The sequence below is a fragment of the Rhinichthys klamathensis genome, unplaced genomic scaffold, assembly GCF_029890125.1.
Source record: "Rhinichthys klamathensis goyatoka isolate OS25496 unplaced genomic scaffold, OSU_Roscu_1.1 h1tg000391l_1, whole genome shotgun sequence".
Taxonomy (NCBI): Eukaryota; Metazoa; Chordata; class Actinopteri; order Cypriniformes; family Leuciscidae; genus Rhinichthys; species Rhinichthys klamathensis.
In genome coordinates this window covers 3,374,782-3,401,787 of record NW_026606894.1, presented here as the reverse complement: position 1 = coordinate 3,401,787, position 27,006 = coordinate 3,374,782, and the positions used below count along the sequence as shown (strand labels likewise).

General features: G+C 38.2%; 1 protein-coding gene across 1 annotated transcript in view; it reads left to right on the top strand.

The window, feature by feature from the left end:
- Positions 1-14,234: 14,234 nt before the first annotated feature.
- Positions 14,235-27,006, top strand: part of large2 (LARGE xylosyl- and glucuronyltransferase 2) — a 72,491-nt gene continuing 59,719 nt past the window's right edge. Inside the window, exon 1 of the mRNA XM_056234305.1 lies at positions 14,235-14,418. The gene's annotated coding sequence lies outside the window, so the exon portion shown is untranslated. The remainder of the gene's footprint in view (positions 14,419-27,006) is intronic.

Genomic DNA, 27,006 nt, shown 5'->3' with positions numbered 1-27,006 from the left:
AGTGATTAAAGATTATGCTTTAAAGGGTGTACTTGTGGAGAGTACTGAGTACTGTAGTACTGTAAAGGGGCATGGAGTTAACCTGGCATAGACAGGTAAAATTGTTTTGCTTCGCTGGTTTTACCAAACATATTCCACTGTGCATGTATAGAATTTTAAGCACAGATCTGTTGAGGTGTGAAATTGCTTGTGTATGTTTAATTGCACTGACAAATGTATCGATCAATCCCATGTCTATTTTCTCTCTGTTTTTCCACAATGGTAATTTGTGTAACAAGTCAATAACTCACCAATTAAAGTTATTATTCTATGGGGAATTTGAAAAAGCACTCTTTAACTATAACAGTTTTGTTTGGGCAAAGATGGTTCCAGAATCATGTTGAAACCTGAAAGCAAAAAACAAAACAAAACAAAAAACATGCAAAACTTGCATATTTATTCCTTGGACCCAGCACTCCAGTTCCGAGCCAGTGAAACAGCTGAACGCAGGAGCAATCAGATGTTGAATGCTCCCTGTGTGATTGCCATGCATGATTTTTTCATCAGCTTCATTATGAAACATTGTAATTATATAATTACATATCAGGCACCGTGTGGATTGGGCATCACTCCAGGAGGGAATCTGGTTCCACTATTTGCATTCTCATAGTGCTATTAACAGCATAAAAGGTTGATCAGATTAAATATGGCGTGGTGGTGCTTTTTGCCTCACTTGGCATTATACTAAGTGAGCCGCCTAGGTAGGGAGCCTTTTAAGCAGTTATGGGAGTTGAAAGCTTTCCAAAAAGGTAAGTAATTATGTTGCCTTCATAACATTAATATGCTGTACATGTATAAACTGTTGTTCATTGTTCATAATACATTAACTATTGTTAATTTATAGAATTTATACACTTGTGAAAAAGGACTCTTTAGCATATACTTTTAAAAACATATTACAGAAATAATATACATTAAAAGAATATACTTAAATGTGCTCTATGTAACTTTTGTACTAAAATGAATCCTTTTTTTATTGCCTGTGTGTGAAGGGGTTGTAATCACACATTAAAATGATCCACTTGTCGAGTTTTGCTATTACCTCTGAAGGCCAGTATTCCTATTTCTATGTGAAGTCTCCGGGTCGATGCGACGTGCATGCGCGCTCCCGAGCCTCTCTCCTTAAATACAGTCTAATTGTAGACGGTCAGGGAGTTACGTCCGGTTAAAGGCGCACGTTTTTCGGCTTATATCTCAGTCAATCTTTGATCTATATTCCCAAGACTCTAATCGTTCGTAGTGCTGGACGGGGCCTTTCGAACGAGCCCACCCCCGAGGTCCAACTCGCCCGGCTCCCCGAGTTATAGCCGTTCGAAATCGGGGGTCCCAGCGAACGGGGTCTTTGCGTTCCAGAGATAGGAGCAATTTTCTTCAAAGATCGTGACGTCACCGGCTTCCGCAATTTTGCACCGCGCCCGATGGTTTTCTGCTAATATCTCCGCGAAAACACCACCAAAAACTATGGAACTTTTATGGTTCTTTTCAGCTCGACTAGATGGTCCCAACGAGCTCGGTGCTCGCCGAATCCGTCGAGTATTCGCCGAGATATTTGCGTAATAGACGGTATTGTCTATGAGTTCGAGCAGGAGCGCTCGTGTAAAATTTGGTTGCAATCTGAAACATCACCGCTAGAGGCCGCTAAAAGTTACATAGAGCACCTTTAAAGTCCCACTCCGATCATATTTTGAGCTATTTGTAAACATTCCCAGTGGTCTTTAAATTATGATTATGCCATTTTTAGCCAAACTCACAAAACCTGTGCCGTTTTCTGGGACTTTGCTTCAGCAGAGCGGCAGTAGCTCATTAGCAATTCGCCTCTGCGTTGTGGGCGGAGCCGTTGGCACGGAGATGACCCTCCCCCTCCCCGTTGCTGAGAGCTCTGTCTCTCCCGCTAGCTTACACCCCCAACCTATCATTACCGGTGCAACAAAAATTGAGAGCAATATTGGAGCTATCCAGCCGTACAGTGCGTTTTCGTTTTAAAACGCATAACTTTTGCAACGATTATGCGCTCCTGCCGTCCACATTACTGACCCTCGGCCTCGAAAACGGAGACTGACCCCTTCAGTCGAGTCCGATGCAAGACACGCAAGTGACGCAACCCATAGCAACGAGTCATGGCAACGACAGCTCAAACCGACAGAAACATACAAGTAAACGTGAATTTTGTCGCATTGTCATGTTAATTATAATCAAATGCATTTTGTTTTATTGAAAACAATATTATCATTGATATTTGTTTGAGAGGGGCACTTTCGATTAATTTTAACAAGCTTGTGGCCCCGCCCAGTGGAGTTACTACGTCACAACTCCAGTCTATTTTAGCCGGCATTTTAGCGTCTGCTACTGATTCACAGCCATTTGAATGTAGAAATACTCAGAAATACAACTTTGAGCTTATTTTTCTCAAGATATGTCCTCTAACATAAGAAAAATGCCACAAGAACATGTTAACACCTAGAAAAACATTATTTTCATCGGAGTGGGTCTTTAAGTGTGAACTGAATGCAATGTTTTTGGAGACTTAATAGCATTTTTTTTTATAGGCAGAACGCACTGACAAGCATTTATGGATGTTCACGTTTGAAACAAAACCATAGAGTTCAGATAGATTGACGTGGCATCAATATATAGCTGCAAAAAAAAAGATATTTGACTGGAAACGAGGTGTTCGGAGAAAAAAAAACATCAAAACATTTAAAGCCTATGAAAAAGTCAATATAAATAAACTCTTGTTTAATGGCGGAGGCACACAATAAAAGAGCAATGGTGCTTTGTTGTATTCTAAGAAATCGCAGTCTCTAATGCTATCAATACCGTTTCACTTCACTTAGGTATCGACAGCTCCCCTCCAGCTCATGCTAATTGCTAATCAGGAATCTCATGAAGCCGGTGATTGATTTAGTTAAGGGGGTGAGAAACGGCGGCGCGGTGTGTTCTGTGAAGCTCTGATTGTTTGTTTGGGTTCCCTTAAAGCTGTAATTGGCTTCTTGATCAGAGGAAGAAAACACAAAGGAAAGCGGCAGATTAGCGCACGCTTTGTCAAGCACACACACTGTGCTTTAAGAGTGGAAAGGTTTTGATTAACTGGGCTCATAATCCCTCTTGAGTTTCAGGAAAGGACTCAGCCTTTAGTCCGGACTCAGCGGTGCTGTTCCGGTTCTGGAGGAACTACGCAGGAACAAGAAAGCCATTAGAGAGAGACAGATGAAGAGAGCCGAGGCAGCTTTTAAAGCAGGAAGAAAGATAAACAGGAACCGATAGGAAAGGAAAGATGGAGAGGAAAAGAAGAGTGAGATGCATTTTAAATTACACAGGAATGGGACAGACTAATGCAGTCGCAAACAGGAACTAACGGTGAACACAAACATTAATCTCTAACTTTACATGCAAAATTCCCAGTTATTTCTAACCCTTTGGCAATATGTTTTATGAGGCAATATTTGAAAATGTATTTTTTCTGTTCTCCACTCTTATAGCTTCATTTGAAGAGTAGATTATAATTGAGCCATTAGTAGGTTGATTTCTCAGAGAATTTTAATTAATTATATTTATTCAGTTTTACTATATTTAAAACAAATTCATGATAGTTGATACTGATTGGATGCAGCGGCTAAAGTCCATTATTATCACAGGGTAATAATACATCAAATTTTTTTGTGATGATAAATGTAAAGTAGGCTATGCTGGTCTGACGCTGTGACAGTATTTGCATATGTTGATGTTTTTTTTTATTATTAAAAACTAAATATGACAAAGAATCACAAAACCAGTTGTACAGTTAGAATTTATATTTTGTTTTTATTTTTGTTATATGAGTTTAATGTCCTTTCTGCAGTGCAGGCTAATGAATTGGCATGGAAAGATAAAATTAAAAAGAAAAAAAAACATCTTATTATAAGCAAAGTTTCGGTAGCTTTGTGCAATTACAATGGGATAAATGTAGTTTTGTTGCTTTGTGCTCTTAGTGCTGTGTAATTGCAATGTAGACAGTTTTATTCAATTATAACGAGAACCTGCTGATTTGTAGCATCATTTACATGCAGCACAGACACAAAAGTACTGATTTTTTTCCCAAAAATAAAAAGAGGCCAGATTGTGGGGGTAGGCCACTGAAACCTCATGGTGGGCTGAATTTCCCTTGAGAAAAGAAAAGTAGCGTATATACTTTTAACAGAGGCGGCCTTTGCAATTTGGTTTCAAAGAATCGGTCTGCCCCCCAATGAGAAAAAAACAGACAAAACATATGCAATGCGACTGCAATTACTTTATTATCTCTGTTATATTTATCAATATTATCTCATATTTCACTTTTATAGTCTATTTGTAAACGCATTCGATCTCTTGAATCGGTTTGAATTGTTAAAATCACGACCGAAAACAAAAATTCAAATTTCTTCACTCTCTCAGCCACTCAGCTAAAATGAAATTATACTAAAACCAGCAAATCATTGTTTTAACGAGTGAGTCGTTGAATCAGTCAAACGATTTGTTCAAAATGGCTGATTCATTAAGGGAAAAAGCAAGTGAGAGTGAGTCTTCCTGACGATTCATTCAAAAAAACGCAGATTCATTCAGTTACAAAATGTGCTTTGGTATGTTTGTCAACACATCAAAATAAGTGCACTTCTTTACAACATGACAAAAGACAGCCCAGTCTCATCCCAAGACGTCATATGACTGACGCTTTTGACCATACGTCAACATCCGACGTTTTAGGGTACCCTTTAACGTCAGTTAGATGACGCTATCTAATCCTAACCCTACCCCATACCTAAACCTACCCGCGTCATCTAACTGACGCTAAAGGTAAAGCATTAGTTAGATGACGCCCTAGGATCGTCATCTAACTGATATTAAAGGGTACCCTAAATTGTCGGATGTTGACGTATGGTCAAAAGCGTCAGTCATATGACGTCTTGGGATGAGACTGTGTTACCAAAGATCAATACAACATAATCATTTAAAATGTACGTTAACTTTTGACATTATTACAAAGTGCACTTTTTAAAAGTCTCTAGAAACATAGTCATGAAAGTCTACTCTCTTTAAGTACACTTTAGTGGCCTTTTATTTCATTATTATAATATTATCTGTAAGTTCACCACACGTGCACTGTCCACATTCAATGTAATTACTGTGAGTGCACTTCTTTTTCACAAGGGTTGGGAGGCCAGAAATTAAGTGCGCTATAATATAAGGTAGGGATAATAAAGGGATCATAATGTAACCCTGGTGAACTACACTTCTTAAAGATCTTCCATCTTTCCTGCTTATACTCATGAAATCTCCCAAAATATGTCTCAGCATCAGACTAACCTGCAACAAGGGTCATGTCAGGTGGTGCACAAAGCACTTGAACTGATTTTGTAGACTATAAACAGAGCTTCATTCACCGTATCTCATTGTCTTTGTAGCCCTGAATGTACATGTGTGGAAATGTGTGCGTTTTTGTCAATCTGCACAGCAGGACTCACTTTCAATCTTCTGCTTTAAGTCTGTAAACAGCTCTCTACCATGTAAAACAGACAAACACCACCTGCTGCGCTTTTCCAGAATCCTTTTGTGTGTGTATCATAGATTCCTTTAAGTGTGTGTGAACGGAAGATAGCTGAATTCTGGGCTTAAAATTGGCCATAAAGGCTTGATTAATTTGAGAGGCCAGCTTAGAGTCCAATTACATTCTGCCTCCAACAACAGAGTTTAGAAGCAGACCTTTGCCAAGTTCACTCTAAGTATTACTAGTGAGACACCTCTCTGTTACAGCCATTGCTGATTAGCCTTAATAGGGGGGGGAAAAAGCTTAAACTAGCCAAAACAAATCTAAACTGGTCTTAGATGGTTTCCTTTGTCTAATTTACTGACTTTTTGTGCACTGGTCGGCCTAGGAGATCAGCTGACCAACTAGCAAAACCAGCTGAATACCAGCTTGGCTAGGCTGAGAGACCCATCTTTAACCAATCTAAGCTGGTTTTAGAGGGGTTTTAGGCACTTTTTAGTTGAAGCTCAGCTGGCCACCCCAGTAAACCAGCTAAACACCAGCTTGGCAAGGCTGGGAGACTGGAAGACCAGCTTAAACTAGTTAAGATCAGGCACCTAGGAAGGTTTTTAACAAGTTCAGCTGGGAATTATTCAGTTATACATCCTCTAACAGTTAATGCGCAGCAACTCTCTGATTTTTCTAACTACAGTTCTCATAAAACATCAAAGCTATTGCCTTCTTTGTTTCTCAATATTTTTCCTGCAGGTCTCTGTAACCCTCTATTTGTCAAAGATGCCAGGACAACAGATTGTTTTGCGCATAGCACTGGACAAAAGGCTTTATTGTGAGAGTTCGGCATGATGGAGTGGAAGGGTTGTGACAGGCCAAAAAATGACTTTTTCTTGGGAACGTCTTTCATGTTGGGATGACAGTTTGTCAATATAAACTCTTATTCTATTTGCTAAAGCATTTTTTTTGCCAGCGTAAATATCGGCTAAACGTCTGCGGTCAGTGTGGATGTGTCATCCATTCATAGTAACTCTCATTTTGTCGAAAGTTAAGTTAGTGTGTAGTTTTATTGTGGTATTTGCAGTAATGACAGAGGAGTTGACCTTTGAGCTGGAAAGGTGATTCCAAGTATTTTATGGTCTAACGCTTATAAAACCACAACCGGACTCTGAAAATATGGTGCATGTTATATAATGCAATTTGATGAAATGAGACTGTCTGTTTGAGCTGCTGAAATCAATCCATCCATAACGTACATTTTACGGATGACAAATCGATTTTCAGGACCATTTGCTCACAAATTGTTCAGCAAAATACCTTGCAAACATGTTTTAATGAATTATTTTATTATACAATATAACTGACTTGTATGATTTTATTTGTTTCCATGACTTGGAAATCCATTCATCAAAAAAAAAAAAAAAAAAAAAAATCCAAATCAGTTTGACCTTTTCATTGAAAAAGAGCCATTCTGAGAATTATTTGCTCACAATTCAGACATTGCAATTGCTGGCACTACAAAAAAGCAATATCTAGCTGATTACATATTTTTAAACAAAAACTAAACCCACATTTACAATTCTCAGTTATTTTCTTGGTTTTCCATGACCTCGGGAACCCTGAGCTCTGCATTTTAGTCGGAAGCAAAGACATATTAGCAGTCAAATTTGTGCCACCCTGCAGTTTACCGTCTCAAATTTGCAAAGCAGATACATCTATTGCATCCGAGTGTGTGTAAAGTGACCCTCTTGCCCAGTAAAAGCTGTCCCCCGACTGAACCGGCCACGCACTGAAGGTCTAATGCATCTGTTAGGGAGTTTTTTACTGATCATATGAAACTCAGAGAAGCTGTAATGAGATACAAGAATATGAATGACCATCTGCCTCCATCTGCCATGACATTCCACAACATCAGATACTCCTCTCCCTGTCTGCCTACGCCGTGAAAACTACACGAACTTCTCTCCATCTACACGTGCCAAGAAGCTTCCCCAATGTCTCCAACTCACTTCACCAAACTTCTATTCCTCTGCCAAATCCTTGTGGCTGTCAATGTTATAACTACTGAGATGGCATTATGCTGAAATTAAATGCTTAATTAAAGCGGCGGTACAAACCTGTGCCAATGTTCCAGAGGACAGTAGACGCTGGGTGATGCATTGAGGCTTTTAAGAGGTTTAAAAATTTTATCACTTAAATGATGTGTCAAAATTGTCACAATTAAAAAAAGTGCTTCAAGATGGCAGCTCAGAGCTGCACACGCTCCCTTGTCGGTGTCGCAATGGGTTAGCAAACTTCAGAGTTGTTTGCAAAGTAAGCTGTACACTTTAAGTGTCCTTGTTGGACCCCACACTGTGCTTTGGGTGTGGACTGCTTACACTATGCTAATTGAACACTTGGGTAGTGAGATGTCCTTGTGTATCCAGTCTTTCCTCCACTGCATTGCAGGGCTTTTTTAAGACCCCTCCTGGCCCGGCTCATGCCCCTGTCCTGCTGGCCTCATTAAACAGAGTTTGACGGAGTTCAGGGTTAGACAACCATGTCATGCGGCTGAATCCCGCTGAGCTGGCAGTGTGATGTACCATTCGATGTTTCCCATATTTTGACTCTTATGAAAAGTATTGCGGGTCTGTGAAAGTAAAACAGTTGGTGGTAATGGGAGCATGAATAAACTGCAAACGCACACACATGGACTTGCTGGAGAGAGAGACGGAGATGGAAAGTTTCGCCTGAAATCAGACATGTGGGCATGAGTCATTGCTGTTTTCTGAGGTCTGCTGGCTGCTCATGTATTTAGATGGTTCAAATCGCATTTATGTCAAAGTGTAGCCATGCGACATGCTACTGCGTGTGTCTTGTGTGCTTTAGATTCCCTGCTCTCTCTCTCTGTGTGTGAAACTTCTCCCGCTCTACATCATGGGATCCACTCGATCCACAAGCAGCATTAGCGCATCTTCTACTTCAGTTGATAAAAATGTCATTCCTGTTTGTGCTTTGAGCATGTCTAAGTTGAGTTGAACTGGGCCGCCATCAGTGTTGAGCATGTTACTTAAAAAAAGTAATTAGTTATAGTTACTAGTTACTTCTCACAAATAGTAACTGAGTTAGTAACTGAGTTACATCATTATAAAAGTAACTAATTACCAGAGAAAGTTACTATTGCGTTACTTAAAAAATAAAATAAAAAATAAAATAGGCCTATGTCAAATAATTTGGATGCCCCCAGTATTAAATATGTTAAATTAATGAAATGGACACTTAATAGTGTAGATTAGTGTTCAATGTTTTATAATAATAATTTATTCTATTTTAATGTTGCTGTGGGACAATGTGAGAGACGCCTATTAAATTCAATATATTATTCTAAATATTAGCATTACTATAGTAGAACAATAAAACATTATAGATGGTTTACTTAATATCGCACAGACCCCAACTGGCCAACAAATAAGTTTTAAAATAAATTATGCTTCTTAAGAAATGTACCAAAAATGAATAAATAATAATAAAAAATATACATACTCTTTGTGCATATTAAAATGATAAAACTGTTACACAACTTCACAACTAGTAGACATACTGTAGCCTGAGTATTTTCTTCCTAACAAAAGTAAACAGTTTAACAAGTGCTCTCTCAATATAATACTGAACAAAAAAAAAATATAATACTAAAATATAATATTTTGGGGGTTTATTTTTATAATAGCAAACGTCATCATCAGAGATTATTTAAGCCAAATTCTAGACATGTTTGCCGCACGTGTTTACAACCGGTCAAACACATAATGTTTTCTGTGAATGTTCCCTGCAGGTTATTTTCGGGTTTATTTTATAACCTAAACAGAACGTTACCTGACGGTAATTTTTTAGATTTTATTTGTATAACCCTGTAAATTAATTAACGTTGCAGATATGTGTCATTTATTTATAAACAAACTATATAATGCTCGGACACCCTCGGTCTCTCTTGCGCAACTGTTGAGCGCGCTCTCGGACACATTCGGTCTCTCTCGCGCATTGAGCGCGCTCGCGCCAATCGCTTCGCTTTTGTCCACTCCGGCGCCTCATAAACACACACACACACACCAGAGAAAAAAAAACTTTGCAGGTCCTATGGCGGAGAGAGAGCCTACTCGGATAAGCCGCTTCAGTGAGTTCAATTATAGTAACGCCACATTTTTTTTGTCAGTAACGGTAACTGCGTTGTAACGGGGGCAACAGTAATTCGTTTGATTACTCGTTACTGAAAAAGATAACGCCGTTTATTTATAACGCCGTTATTCCCATCACTGGCCGCCATCCAGTCCCTCTTTACACACAGGTCATTTATCTGACAGAATGCACCTATAAAAAAAGGAATGAACAGCATGCTTGCGGCATATTCAAATCCCGGAAGAGGCACGATCCTGTGTTGGTGTTGGGATTCCTCCGGGTGCTCCAGTTTCCCCTACAATCCAAAGATATGCAGCAATTAGAGACACTAAATTGCCTGAAGGTGTGAGTGACTGATGTCGGGATGGCTTCAGCATCCCCGTGACCGTACATAGGACAAGCAGTTTGGAAAATATATGTATGGATAGACATGAAATATTGATATCTGGTAGAATAAACTGCAAAATGAACAAGACTTTTTGCAAAAAAGCTGACAACACTGAATATCTAACCACAAAGATGTAGTCTGTCATTCCATTTTCAATTCTAATTCGTGTCTTTGTGTGCTCATTTTGGTCAGCTGTGGTACATTATTGATAGAGTATGTTCACAGTGAGTGTCAAGCCTTTGATTTAGGCGGTCGTATGTTAAAGATAGCCATTAACAGACTCCCGATGCCACTGGGGACACATCAAATATTCAGCACTTGTCTGGACATTGGCAAGCATCCTCCCCAGAGGCGTTCGCTTTGTCCAGTAAGGAACAAAGAGAGAGAGATGGAATAAAGAAGGATGGAGGTGGATAGTCCTTAGAGAGACAGAGACAACCTCACACCACCCCCAAGATATAATCAATACCTCCCATCTCGACAAACAGCTGTCAACAAACTGACCACTTTCACAGCTCCGCCAGAGCTCCCCGCATGTGTGAGGCAGGTGCTTCATGGGGGGTTGTGCTGTCTGCATTTGGCCAGAGCTCCTGGTGCTCTTGTGCAACTCTGCGATTTCTGGAGCATGAAGTGCTTTGGTGTGATGGTGCACGTCTGTGGCCGTCCGGCTGAAAATAATGCCTTCTGTCTGCTGGGTGAAAAAGAGCACGGAAAACTGCAAAGAGGACTCGGGCAACAGACTGGAGAGAGGGGATGACCTCTGACCATCAACTGGACTCAATGAGGAACTCTTCATTTACTGATGCTCTGAGCATGCGTGCAAACACACTCACGCTCAAAAGCACTGCCAAGCTCCTATCCTCCAGATGCAGTCCTGACAGGCCCATATGGGCAAGAAATCACCGTCACCCTCCCATGTCTACCGCTCACCTTGGATTAGTGCTGCGGATAAGGAAACTTTCAAAATGTACTGAGACATATGCTACTAAAAGTGTGACCTTACGTTCATAATGACAGCGACTGAATCGCTGGAGGTCGCCGACTAGGGGTGGAACGGTACATGTATTCGTACCGAACCGAAACGGTACGGGCGTCACGGTTCGGTGCACGAATTTACACGGAGAATACACGGTATAAAAATAAATAAAACTCGCGTGGAAATTAATTAATGTAATGCGGAACTACTGTTAGATACGTGGGTTCTTTAGGGACACATAATCTGTACCATCGGCTTAGCTCTGAACGCGCGTTCACTTCAAACGTTGGCTTATACGCGCGTCCTATTCGCTTTGGACTAGCGTCGAACTAGACGCGATAGACGCGAATTTAACGCTCTATTCGCGTTTGGTGTGACCACATAATGAACAGGCTGCGATGTCAAGATTGCAATGCTGGAGTGTGTGTGTGTGTGTGTGTGTGTGTGTGTGTGTGTGTGTGAGAGAGAGAGAGAGACGTACGCGGCCGCGATCGAACAGTGGAAACATAAAAAACATACTCCGTCATTTTGTTCATACAGATCATTAAACCTGCAAAGTGTTTACTTATATTTGTGTACACTCGCAATAAAACACAACATTGTGCTTTTGTCACACTGTAAACTCTTGTCAAACTGTAACCTACAACTGTCACCCAACCAAAATCACACACACACACACACACACACACACTGTTTTAAAAGCAAAACATATTTATTCAACTCCATTTCAAAACAGTCTGTGGGTCCCATCTTTTGGACATTCATCATATCGCATTGGTTTTCATTTCTTGTCCTCTGAGCACTAATCTTACACATTCTACATTGATTAAAAAAGAAAATCGAATGCGTTTTTAATGGTAGTATTATTTTATACAGAAATCAATTATTTATAATTCAGATGAGAATAATGTTACATTGTTAATTAATAATGTTAATTAAAATTAAGGAAAACAAATATATTTATCTGAAATATAGCAAATTAATTTTAAATTCAGGTACAATTACCAGACATATCGCAAGGTCTTTTTGTCTTTTTATTAATTTAATTAATAAACGAATTATATAAAACTATTGTCAGTGCACTACAAATAAACTGGTTCTATGCCTTTATTAATAAAACTTATTTAAAAAATACAATGCCTTCTGCATTTTTGTTTTGCTTTTCCCTCCATTGTACCGAAATCGTACCGAACCGTGATGTCTGAACCGAGGTATGAACCGAACCGTGACTTCTGTGTACCGTTCCACCCCTATCGCCGACTGTTGGTCACTGGTAGGCATTCTTGCTCGACTGTATCCATTTGTATCATGAGGCGCTTGTTTTGCTCCACTTTCTGCATTGGTAGTCATCGCATCACATTGCTGTGCATTTACATAAAGTTGAACTTTGTTCAAATTTGTTGCATCGCCAACTGTTGCCGTCAGTCATGTCATCTTAAAGTGCCAACTCTCGTTGAACTTCAATAACTTTTGGTTGCTTTCACGCAAATCACAGTCAGTATGAACGCCCATTGTGAAACAATTTGTGTCACCAATATAAATCACCGTCACACTTCCATGACTACCGCTCACCTTAGACTAGTGCTGCGGATAAGGAAACTTCATAACTGTAATGAGATATATGCAACTATAATTGTGGTGACCATATGTTCAAAATGACAGCGACTGAATCGCTGGAGGCCGCCCACTGTTGCTCACGAGTAGGCATTCTTGCTCGATTGATATATCCATTTGCATCACGAGTCGCTAGTTTTGCTCCACTTTCTGCATTGGTAGTCATCGCATCACATTGCTGAGCATTTCCATACAGTTGAACTTCATTCAACTTTGTTGAATCGCCAACTGTTGCCGTCAGTCATGCCATCTTAAATTCGCCACTCTCGTTGAACTTGATTGACTTTTGGTTTCTTTGTCACGGCAAAACGCTGTCAGTGTGAATGCCCATTGACTAACACCTGTACTAAGTGAGATGCATCTAAAAAGTGTGAACTTGCATGCATTCACACTGACAGCTGGAGGTCGCCAAGTAGCTTACTGTTAGTTGCAGTAGGAGTTCTTCCTTGAGTTCAGTTTCCATGAGGTCAATACAGCTGTTATCTGCATTCCCGTTTGTATATGCTCTGTATTTACATAAAACTGAACTTTGCTCAACTTTTAGTTGCATCGCCAACTGGCATCTCAGACTCTCACTGAAACTGAATGAGTTTTGGTTGCTTTGCCTGCATGTCAGTGTCAGTGTAAATTTCTGACTAAATTTTAAAAAAATAATTCAACTATGGGCATAATGAAACTCTCTTTAAACACACTTTTCACACTCTCACTAGTTTATATAATTTATCTACTAAAAATGTTTAGCAGTTTTTTTTTTCTGAAGGTGTCTTTTCCAACACATCTCAAATGATATACTCTGTTTACAGCATTCTTTGGTTAAAATGACATTGATGCAAATTATTTTTCTTTTATTTATATTTTTGTAATAAAAGGACAAAATCATTTGCATTTTATGCATTCTAATACACACAATTAAATAATATTTTCATGCTTTTTTTGCAGAATTTGAGAAATTACAGCTGAATTGGAAATGACAATAAAACAACTGTACTGCATCAAGCGATTAATTTCTCTTCACCAATAAATCGTTGTGACCCTCTAATGTTTACCACCCTATCTTGCATTAGAGTTGCGGAAAATAGAGTTCCTAACTGTACACTTTGCAGTGTCCAACCATACAATGAGCAAGATAATGTGAGCTCCACTTTGTCATTGTAAAAACAAACAAATATCTACAACCTAATTGCTGTCTTTAGAGAATCTATCGAGACACTTGAAATCATTGGTATTTTTCGCTTCCAATTTTGTTGCATTTTGTTGCATACCAGTCAGTGTCCCTCATGTCGACTCAAATAAACTCTTATTGAAAACAAATGACTCACATCAACACAAATTATAATTGAACATTTAGTGGAGTATTTGCAGAACCCCCATCTGTACATTTTCAGATCCAGACTTTGGAGTTTTATTGCATCAGTCTGTCCAGTGTAATCAAGTATCCAGTGTATAATGTGTCAGTGTTAGTGCATGAGAGAGGGGGAAGAGAATGGAGGCAGGCCTGGAGGCGGAGCCTTCGCTCTGATTGGTTGCAGCAAAAAGGGGCTGTCTAGAGTGGGCCGGATTAGCAGAGGTGGGGGAGGTGCCTCGCTTATTCTGTACCTTTCAGCTGCAGATCAGAGCACAACGGCGAGAGATTAACACTGTTCACAAGCCCCGAGACGTGAGGAAGATGGAAGAGGACCATGAATGCGTTCGTGCAAGGGACAGAAAGCTGATTTAGGGATGCTCAGCACCGGTTTCTTCTTCTAGGAGTGCCTCAGGGTAAGGACTCACAGTCTCTTTTAGGAGTCTCTCTTATCCTTTGAGGCATGGACTACTTATTATTTCAACCTTCCTGGGACTCTTCCTCTAAAATCTCGGAGTGTCTTTTTTCCCCCTGTTTCTAAAAGAGTGAGGGATATTTGTGTCACGCACTGATTCTATCAGACTTGTGAGGCTTCATTCGAGAGGTCCTTCTCTTCCTTTCTCTGTTTCTCTCTTGTCTTTGTGATCATGCACTGAAATCATCAGTTCGCACACTGAGGGCACACCTGTCTCTCAAATTCACTCACTTGTGTGGATCTATCCAGAACTCTGCAGCTGGAATTTTGGGATGGATATTGGGATGGATATTGGGATTGCTGAATACTTCATTTCACGCTGAAGCTGCCGCACAAGACAAGGTGAAAAAGGGTGAGAACTTTTTTTTCATCTGTCTTACTTTTGTGTATGATGTTTTATTTATATTAAATATATTATAATGCCATATACTGAAGAAAAAAAAACACATTTAACCCTCAATACTGATTTTTTTTATATATATAGATATGAAGGTTATATAAAATGATATATTTATGTATATTGCTGTATATAAATGTGAACTCATTTGTACAGGGAGTCAGATGTTCTTGGTTTTAGTGAAGCTCAAGATGCTCTTTAGATAATCTCAAATTATTCCCGAGAACATGATCCTTTACATAAACGTGTGTGCCATTAACGTAAAAGAGACAAACCAAATATTAAAACATTCTTATCATTTCTATTTTAACCACTCATTCAAATTGTTTAGATAATATAATTTGCAATAAAAAAACTAATATTTATTACAGATTTTTATTTCCCACAGATTAGGCACTGATTTTTTTTACCCCTAACATGTGAATCCCTTCAGTAGTGAACGCACTGTTACAGATTTATAAAAATGACATGCTTTATTTGCACATAAACATTGACTCACCTTGACGCCAGTAGCCGCTGGTTGTCATATTAAAACTTTCTGCCCTTGTGGCCGAGGACGGATGCTTTTTAACTGCTGGCCGTGTGTGTGAGGTGAGGTGTGTGTGTGTGTGTGTATACTGCCATGTGATCTTGATACCGAAAAGGTTACTGCTAATTAAACCACATTTCTCTCCACTGAAGCACAAAATGTTGGACTCCCTGTGATCCTCCCAAGCAGCTGTTATTCTCTAAACACACTCCAGTATCTCTCTCTTTCCACTCACACATCTGTATATCAGCGTTTAGCAATCTCACACTCTCAACTCTCCACAGAGCGCGGTCCCTGTTTCACTTCACACAAGCTGAGCGATCTTCAATCAGTGTGTGTGAGTGTTTATATACTCAGGGAGGGGTGTGTGTGTGTGTGTGTGCACTCAAGGGAGAAATTGCGTGTGTGAAACAGGTGTGTATCTCTTGACAATAAGCTTGTGGGACATAAAGTCAATCAGTTCAACCTTTCCCAGCTTATGCACGTCTTTATTTTTCAACTTCAAGCTCTATTATGATTGTGAAGGTACAATGAGATTTGTATTTTTGGTGCTCCACAAAATTGCTGCAATTACAGTGAATGTAAACATCAAAATGGTCCCTATTTACTTTCTTAATACAAATAAAACCACTCTTATTGTGAACGTTTCATCTGCACATTATTACAAAGAAAACATGGTCTGTCTTTGTAATTTTTCCTCAAAAATAAATAATTTAGCTTTTCCGATGAAATCATATCACCAATAGCCAAACACATATTTAGTGAATTCAAATTTGGTCTAGCTCCATTTGTCTTTCAGGAAAAGCAATTCATGTTGACTTAAAAATGTAGTAAATAGTAAAATGTAAAAAATCAACAAACATAAAAGAGGAAAATACATGTAAAAAAAAAAAAGAGGAGCAAAGAAAAAGATTTGACAATATTCAGTATATATTTTGGGCATTCAAATTTAACTTATTCACTTAAAATATATATTTAATAGTGTGTAGAAGAGTCAAGGTAAACTAAATATTTTACAGATACTTGGCTTTATGTCAGTGACAAGATTTAAAGTTATTAAATATAGAACTAAATTCTTTATAATATCATAAATGGGTCTTTACAGGCTACGTGAAAACATACAGCTGCCATCATATTTTAGTAAGGGTGTCCTTTGCAAAGAGATCCCCATATTTAGGGGTCCTTGGCATTAAAAGTCCAGTATACTAAGACAAATGTTTCAGCAATACCAAATATTAATCTTGTTATATGATAATTAAATCATAATATCGCATTGCCGTGTCCTCGTTTCACATCTCATAAAGTTAATGCTTCGTGTCCGAGCCTGACGATCACTGTTCATATTCATGTCTTAAGTGCCATTCCTACTTAACTCATTTTCTGAGGTAACTTCTGAGCGACGCTTCGTGATATACGAGCAGGGAGAATGTAAAGCAGTTTTAAAGGCTTCCTCTGAGCCGAGCCAAAGCTTTACTCTTCCTGTAATAGTGCTGACACATTTCAGTTGGTTTTGCAGGACATTTACACTCATTTTATAGCCTGCTGGAACGACGGCAAGCAGTTTACTGACAGTACAGAGCTCAGTGTCGTCACTCATTCTCATGTCTCTAGTTGTGAACAGGCCCTGTTTGTGATTGTGATGGTGGTCACCAACTGTGTACACACACATGTCTAAAGCTTGGCTTAGGATGATTAGATGCCCACTCTATCCCTCTGAACCACACACACACACACACACACATAAGCACGCACGAGGTCTGACAGATGGCCTTCCTTGAGAGAAAGACAGTGATCCTTTATCACCTTGTCCTGTGTAGTATCAACAGCGTCGTTTGAAGAAATGAAACCGGCTCCCTGATTGCACCAAAAGGGCAGTTTGCTGACAGAATTGCAGGGATAGTGACCCCCAGAGTGATGCCGAAACAGCTTGTTTCTGATTCAAATCACATTTTAGCATTCAAACAGCTCCTTTTCATCCTTCTCGGGTTACTCATCTGTTATTCCTTCATCTTTCTCTCTGTGTCACTCTCAGTAAATGTCATAAATTCAGTGTGCTTCACATTAATGTGGGCAAATTGATTGGTAGATGTAACCGGAAATTCAAGATTAAGGGGTTGGAGTGACCAGAGATGGAGAAAAGTAATGTTTTAACAAAATTAAAAGGAAAAATATAAGAAATTGTATTTTGAACATTTTATGGAAGCAGCAATATATTGTTATAATTTTTTTTTTTAGTCTCGTTTTTTTCTCATGATCACTATATTGATAGATAGATAGATAGATAAATCAAGATTTTTTTAAAAATTAGCACCAATTCAAGGTGTCAAGAAAAGAAAATATTTGTCAAGGTATCTATAATATTCTTCATCATCTTGACAAATATTTTTTTCTTGACACCTTGAATTGTTGCTACTTTAAAAAAAAAAAATTTTGATTTATCTTTTTTATCTTGACTTTATCCTGATTTTTCTTGGTCTGAAGGAAACAATTTTTTTTTAATGAAGCAACATATTACATTTTCTTATGGATAAGAAAATTTGTTTTTCTTTTGATCATGAGCTCAAGCTATCTATCTATCTATCTATCTATCTATCTATCTATCTATCTATCTATCTATCTATCTATCTATCTATCTATCTATCTATCTATCTATCTATCTATCTATCTATCTATCTATCTATCTATCTATCTATCTATCTATCTATATTTGTCAAGGTATCTATAATATTCTTCATCATCTTGACAAATATTTTTTTCTTGACACCTTGAATTGTTGCTACTTTAAAAAATTTTATTTTGATTTATCTTTTTTATCTTGACTTTATCCTGATTTTTCTTGGTCTGGAGGAAACATTTTTTTTTTAATGAAGCAACATATTACATTTTCTTATGGATGAGAAACTTAGTTTTTCTTTTGATCATGAGCTCAAGCTATCTATCTATCTATCTATCTATCTATCTATCTATCTATCTATCTATCTATCTATCTATCTATCTATCTATCTATCTATCTATCTATCTATCTATCTATCTATCTATCTATCTATCTATCTATCTAATCTGAATGAAACACATCTTTCACATCTTGCACACTTAATGCTCTAGAAGTGACTCGTGTAAAGTTGGTTTGACAGAACTGGGGTTGTTTGCATGCTGATTTGACAGCCTATGGTCACACACACAGTGATTAGTACATCATAAGCTCAGTCTCACAGGTGCACGCAGATATCTGTGACCCCAGTCTTAATGGAAACCCTTGCCACAGGTCTTATCGCTAACACTAGAGGCCTCTCTTTGTTGTGAGATGAGTTATGCAATGCAAAAGACTCCACAATGCTGTTTTTAGCATCGAGGTCAGTTACAGCAAAGGAGCTTTTGATGGTTTGATGTCCGAGTTTTAGGTGCAGTAATGTATAATCCCACACTCACGTCAGCTGATACATACAAATAAAGACTGAAGGTGAATATCGTGAATAGTGTTATACAAGACAGCGCTGAGAGAAGAACTCAAGTGACCCTGAAACGAGGATTGGCTTTACCGCCCACATCCTGCTTCAATGCACCCACAGAAATGCACTGAGAGCATTAATGACTGGCGGGTCAGCACCCACGACACACGGCCGCTATTGGCGCACTCCAGAAAAACTGTTTCTAATTGATTTTCTGCTTACACATATAGAAGTAGCAAGAAAATGAATGGTCTTGAGACAAATTCTCAGCTTTACGGTTCTCACTTTTGGCATTCATTCCTTGGGATAGTGATGGCTGACAGGAAATTATAGGGGAGGAATGGGGTTAGGCATAATGAAATATTACAGATTTTAACCAGCATACTTGCAGGAGCGCGATATGTTGCTCTTACTGTGTGTTATGTTCTACCAAAGATGTAGTGTGACCAAAATTTATGCAAAAACAAATGCCTAATGCCTCTAAGGTATTCTTTTTTTTAATTAATTTTTTTGCCGTTTAGTGCTAAAAGAAAGATTGTGTGTGTACTTATAAAAAGACTTTAAAAAAGATGACTTACTATGGAACTATAACACTTTAAATAAATTTACTTAAATTTGCACTGAATATAATTTTTTCCCGAACACTTAATAGCATTAAAATGTATTATAGTTTACTATTACATATAGCTTTACTTTTTGTCCCACTTGAGAAGAACTAAAGAACATTTTTATGCGCAATTTCATATTTACTTCTATTATCTTTGAAATGTGGCTAAAGCGTTCTGTTGAATGTGCTGGCAAGTATTAACAGTAAACTAAAATATACTTTAATGTAATTTCTTTTGAAACAAAAATATTTGTTATTACACATTTGTAATAAGGAAGTTGCAATTTAGAGCATTTCAAATATATTCATTCAAATGCTGGCGAAACAAAATTATAATCAAGTACTGTAGATGTGCTTTAAAATGTGAGACAACATCAAAATAAGTGTACAAAATCATATTAAAACTTAAAGATTGAATATGTACTTTAAAACTTTAATTTGACATTATTGCAGTGCACATTTAAAAAGTGTATTTTTAAAGTAGTACATATTTTTTTTCAGTGTGTTAAGAAACACTCAAACACTCAAAAGACACAACACTTTGTCTTTTCAAGTACACTTAAGTAGACTTTTATTTCATTGATATTATATTATCTGCAAGTACAGTATTTTTTTTATATACTTTTAATAAGTCCAAGTGCACATTCTATACAACTAAGCACACTTATTTTTCTCAATGATGTTCATATAGTTTGAAGATATGTTCTTGCATTGACAGTGCCCTAATTATTTCATTAGATATTTGAGTTGTTGTAAGTCGCACGATTGCACGTGTTGAGACTATGATCAATCTGGGAAAAAGAGAGGAAACGATGTTCAGAATATTCGCCTAAACATTAAATATTTAATCACAAACTACCTTTGTTTCCTCGCTGTACAAGAACGCAATGTCAAGCCTCAACAGAAACCCTGTCAGAACAACATGTCTGACTCGCTTTCATCTAACATAGTCTACAATTCTTCACTGAAGACATTTGTCGGTACATTTGCTCAGGGTGAGGAGACAAACATGATGTTCAACAAAAGCCCTCAGTAACCCCATCATCGCATCATTCCTCCCTTTTGTCCATGACCCAGGGTCAGAGAAGGTACTGAGAATGAGAATGATAGGGCCAATGCCAAAAGCCATTGTTTCTTTTTTAATTAAAATCTGGTGTCTCCAAGGCCCTAGAGTAATTTTTGAGGAACCGCCAGCATATACATATGTGTGGTTACGACCACTTGTGATGATCCTTCAGCTAAATGCATGACACACTGCTGTTCAGGTTCTGCATTCGCATTCGTAACCCCCGTCTGGCTCTTTTACACATATAAAGGCCCTTTACAATCTCACAATCTTGCGTTGTTGGGTTTCAAGTAGGAGGAGGGGAATGTGCCTGATCAGCTGCCGTAGGTGTGAACGGTTTATGGCGTTTGCATTACACTAGGCTAGTTTTGTGTGTAATTTTCTTACATAACGCTTTTGAAAAAGAAGTACACTTTGGCATACTTTTAAAAAGAGCATTTATATAATAGATAATCCATGGCTAGCTGTGCGTTAAACTATTTTAATGCATGACATGGAGGCAAAGAATCTCCGCAAACCTCTTGCCTCCGCAAAGTGCTGTAATGTTTTCAGACACTTAATTGCATGTCATTTAAATTAAAGCCAATTAAATAAAAAAGTTTTATAGTTTAAATTTATATTAAATGCAGTTAGTTGAACTAAAGAGTGTTTTTTTTTACCCCAGCAGGACTATATGTAATTTTATAATTTGTACGATTGTTTTTGAAATATGATTAAAGTGTTTGAAAAATGAATAAAGAATAATAGTTCAAATTTTATTCAAGTAGCCTACTTTACATATGCTTATGTTCAACACATCAAAATAAGTGTACTTCTTTGAAGCATGTCAAAATTGTATTAAAAAATAATTATTTAAAATGTACTATAAAGTCAAACTTTTAATTTGACATTATTACAAAGTGCACTTTTTAAAAGTGTTCTTAAGTTTTAAAAAAAAAAACAATAATGAAAGTGTACTCTCTTTAAGTACACTTAAGTGGCCTTTTATTTCAATAATATTATATTATCTGCAATTCGTTTTTTTAAAAATATATTTTAAAAAAATTGAAGTACATTACAAGTTCACATTTAATACAATTAACCACTTATTTTTCATAAGAGAGCGCTTTAGCCCAACAATTTTCAGCCTATACTTCATATTAGCTAGTTTCTGAAGCACATCTACTTCATTAAATGTTTAGCAAGACAAGTGTGTGATGAAGCCCCCCGGGCTCTTTTCCCATTTGGGTACAATCACAGGTCCACAATCAAAATGTCTCATCCCCCACAATGCACCAAATTGCAGCTATATTAAGCCACATTCATTGGTTTTCTCCACATGTGAAGGCAGATGAATGAGAATAGAGAATATGGCTGTCCTGGGGGACGAGGAGCGGGGTCCGGCCCCTGCAGTGAGTTCTCAAAGGACACTGGAGAGGGTTATCTAAAAACCTCAATGCCCAAATCTCTCTGCGCAGAGCGAGCTCCCAAGAGTCTTGGGGAAAAGCAAGCGGAGGGCCTATTGTTAAAGGCCGGTCCACAGTATGATCTGATATTTGTGTGCTATTGCTTTTCTTTTATCGTCATTATAGAAGCATGTCGTTATTCGCGAACCCTCCTATAATGTCCTTACCGTCAGGTGGAGTCAAGTCCATTGCCTTTTCAGCGTGAGAAATACACGGTGTGGCGTGTGAGCGTGTGAACTGGTTGAATTGCGTGTCTCACGGCCAATGCGTGAGACTTGAGAACCCTGATATATCGCTCTACACGAGTATACTGTATGTTTGCGGTTAAAGATGGACATACTTACATTTCCAACTTTATATAAAGAGCAGCAGTTACATTTTGTGACGAAATACAAATTAGCATAATTACCCATAGCAGATCTATACAGGTGGAGCTGGGGAGGTGGAGGGTTTCAGAGGAACTCTTAAAGTGTGCTACAAATTGCTATAGTAAACGCTAACCAGCTATTCAAATGTTGAGCAGCAAGCTCTCTGGCTGCAGATGCGATAGGAACCAATCAGCTTGTGCCATGTAGCACGTGACATGTAACAATGCCATCAGGTTGCGTTAAAGGGATAGTTCACTTTAGAATTAATTTTTGGTATGTTTTAGCTTACCTCAAAGGCATCCAAGATGTAGGTGTCTTTGTTTCCGCAGTAGTTTCAATTTTGATATTTTTAGGTCAAACCGTTCTTGTCTGTCAGTCATATAATGCAGGTCTATGGTCACCACCTCAAAGAGCATGCACAGAGAAGTCCAAATTAAACATGATTTAATGACTCGTAAATGTAAGTACACATTGATGGCCTAAGACACGAAACGAGCGGTTTGTGTGAGAAAACGAACAGTATTTATATAGTTTTTACCTCTTGTAAACACAGCCACGTCCAAGTGATCTGACGGCGCCGGCGCTTCTGTCTTTTCCGGCAAGCGCCGGAAAGTGCCGGAAGTGATCTCTCGCGCATGTACGTCACTCATACAATTTTTTTTATTTATTTTTTTAAAATTGTTTTCTTTTACGACGGTTTAAACATCCCGGATAAGCGCAAATTAGTACCATTTTAATTAGCCGTCTTACTTACAATCTCTGTTCTGTGTAAACAATGAGTGACGTACACGCGCGAGAGATCACTTGCGGCGCTTGCCGGAAAAGACCGAAGCGCCCGCGCCCTCAGATCACTTGGACGTGGCTGTGTTTACAAGAGATAAAAACGATATAAATACTGTTCATTTTCTCACACAAACCGCTCGTTTCGTGTCTTAGGCCATCAATGTGTACTTACATTTACGAGTCATTAAATCATGTTTAATTTGGACTTCTCTGTGCATGCTCTTTGAGGTGGTGACCATAGACCTGCATTATATGACTGACAGACAAGAACGGTTTGACCTAAAAATATAAAAATTGAAACTACTGCGGAAACAAAGACACCTACATCTTGGATGCCCTTGGGGTAAGCTAAAACATACCAAAAATTAATTTCAAAGTGAACTATCCCTTTAAGGACACATCAGCCTGCGCCATCTAGAGTTTCATGACAGAACTTGATATATATTCACCTTTACATTAAGACCTGGCAACATTTTGCAACAAAGTAAAATCAGGCAGTTGTGTATATAGCTTTATAAGAGTCTACTATGTATGCGGATAAAGTCCGATATAATATATATCCGACTTTATATTGAGCTGTGCGAAAATACAGTTTACATTTTTGCGATGATATAATCACACAGCCGAAATTTGCTATATATTGCTTTATGTGAGTATACTCTATACAGGTAAAGTAGGATGTATATCCAACTTTTAATTAATCGCGTAACAATAATATAGTTACATTTTTCCGACTATATAACAATCAAGCAGTTGAGATTTCTATCATACTACTTAACGTGAGTGTACTCTATATAGTACATACTGCTTAACGTGAGTGCACTGAATGTATATATACTTAGTACTCTGTCTGATGGGCTGTTTGGAATGGCTGGTCTGTTACCCACAATCCCGCATGGTCTTTTGCTTGGCAGCTGAACTCAGACTCTCCTCTACTTCTCCTGCCTGGAGACTGCGTGACGGATCACGCTGGGCCAAATCCTTGGAAGAGTGGGATTTACTGCTGACTAAGGACTCGTTTGACGAGCTGAGGGGGTGGAGGAAAGAAAACGAGAGGGAAAAGGGAAGATATTGTTAAATATTCAGTAAGGACAGTTGCTTTGCTGCATAAGCGAGAGAGATCCAGGGGGACACAAACATGTGAGGATCTGAGATTTGCTGTTGACCAGCATCACGTGTTCGCTCAGTCAGTTATAAACATAATATCTGCAAATAAATATAAAAATACCAGTTGCCCTGCTCACGCTGTGCTTGTTTTTCATTGTAATTGTGTTTATGGATGCATTAGCAGCACTTGCCTGTTAATGGAACATTACCTGATAATTCATCTTGTTGTCTTTTCCCCTGAGAGGTGTGATGTGCGTACAAAGACGTGCTGTTAGTAAAAGCCATGGCACAGGACACTGCTGTATTTATGAACTGCATTCACACATTGTGTATAAATTTAAGGATATTGGATCTACTTTATGAAACAGAACCTCCATGTTTGTCTCGAGTGCAATGGAAAAGAGTGTGGCTATTTGGAAATGGAATACTAGAGTTGCGTTCACACCATGTTAAAATTACCGTAATTAAGAGATTTTTTGACCTGTAAAAACCTTGTAGAACTCGTACTTACAATTACTGAGAGCTCCGACTCGCACCATGTGGCTGCTGTACCACCTGACCACTGCAGATTTATTTTTCCATTGATAATGTTGCCATAGAAATGTATCATTTCGAATGTGAACATCTCATGTAGAACAAATACTAGCTTGTATACTGCCTACTGTTTTTTAAATGTCTTTAAAACCAGGGTCCCCGCGAGTCCTTAACAATTTGGGGGATAGAAAAATCAAGATTGGTGGTTATATAAATAAATGTGAGCACTGCAAGTTTAAAATCAAAACGCTACTCTGTTACACATTCTACAGGCTTGGTGTTTCAGTGCAGTTGCAAGCACTGAATAGTACACATTAATGCCAAGCGATTGCTCATAATCTACTGTTGATGAATTATGACAATGTTTACTTTATGGTGTTTATATTGTAATATGTTTTATATGGTTGTAAGAGTGCATATTTGATCTGATTTGATCTTTTTGAATGAGCAGCTACAATTGTAAAGCTTCGATATTTCAAAATAAGAGTCCTTGTGCATTTTGGGCTTATAAAAGTCTTTTTTCTAGATATTATTGGTATTTTTGTATTTAATTCAATGTAAACTCTGGTGGCTTCTATCAGGGATGCCCATATTACATGAAAGAAAAGACTAAGAACATAATTTAACATATTCAATATATTGATTTTACTAGTATTGTTGGTACAGTAGTCTTTTTATGCCTTTATTCAAACACATCGTATCAGCAAAATCCAATATTGATCAACCTCGAATTCCTATCCTCCAGCTTGTTTAATTAAGTTCAAGAATCTGAGATACATGCAGAGACTGTATGGGTTTGTTCTGTATGGATAGTGTTAATTTTATTTGTGCATGTCTTAGAAAAGGTCTTAAAAGTAATAAATTAGACTTAAAAATTCTGCAGACACCCATGGTTCCAAACAGTATGCATTTTACAACAGTTTACAACAGCTTTATGCTTGTCATCACATGACCTCTTTACATTGCATGTTTAATTCAGTGAATGGTGTCATTGCCTCTGAGATAAATATGGTTATGTGCAATTTTATTTATTTATTTTGATCTTCTGCCAGTCTGGTCAAGCAATAGGTAAAAAAGATGATCACGGTTGATACATTGGCAACATCTTACAAGTTGAGTCCTTTACATTGTTGGATTTTCAGTAGCCTATGCTTTCCAGGTTTTCCATTGCTCTGTTCCAAAACCCGGAGACCTGGCTTACTGTCAGTGTTGCGTTGCCAAGTCTATGGTTTTCCCGTGGAATTGGGCTACTTTTAAGTTGTTGCCGCGGTTAAATTTTTTAAATTTCCACCCCCGTAAGTACAGTTTCGGTGCTCCAACACCCCCAGATGTACAAATTCAGTGGAGAATTTATCTGCCAGATGGAGAAAAATGCATTCGACTATTTTTGGGCTTCTTTTGGCTAGCCATTGGGCTACTTTTGTTGCACAGACCTGGCAACCCTGCTTACGGTCTTCTACTGCCAACATAGGCAACTGTCGTTCAAGACTGGATCTCAAATTAAACAAAAAACTAATAAGTGACCAAATCTGGAATGCTCTAGCAGACATACAATCATCCAAATAGTGCTACTCAAGTGAGGGACATTGATTTAATGTTAGCATGTTGCTAATGGCACAATACTCTATACGCATGAGCTTTATGCAGTGCTTTGTGAAATTGCCTTGTCTATGAAATACACAAATGATAGACTTAGCCAAAATAGTTTTTTTAATGAAAATTTAGATTTGAAACATGTGCACAGTATACATAGTGAATATTCCAAAAAAGATTATGCCATATTGTGTGGCAGTACTTGAGAGGCCACAGGTCTGTCTCAACTACATCATAAAAGCCCTCATACCCTTCAGTCAACTTCTTAAGACTGATAGCTAGTAAAGGGTTTAATGTCATATATGTGCTGTTGTTTGTAACACTATTCATGTCTTGTTGTAAATTATTCAGTCTGCATGTTACCTAGCCCTGTGGGAACTGTGTTAGAGGAGTGTTCTGGACGGAGGAGAAATTTGCATTATTGGGTCTGTTCTCTATATTGTGTGTTTTCCTTTGAAGCCGTCTGTCTGGTTGCTGAAATCTGGAGGGTTTCTATCTACCTCCAGGGATTTAGATGCTCCTGCTACTTTAGTAAGCTTTAGCCCTGTGGGACTTTCATCGTCTAAATCGGATTCATTCAGAAAGTCCCTTGTTCTACAGATTTCCTTTCATTTAAAGCTGAGAAACAGTCAATAAGGCAACTTGAGTGAC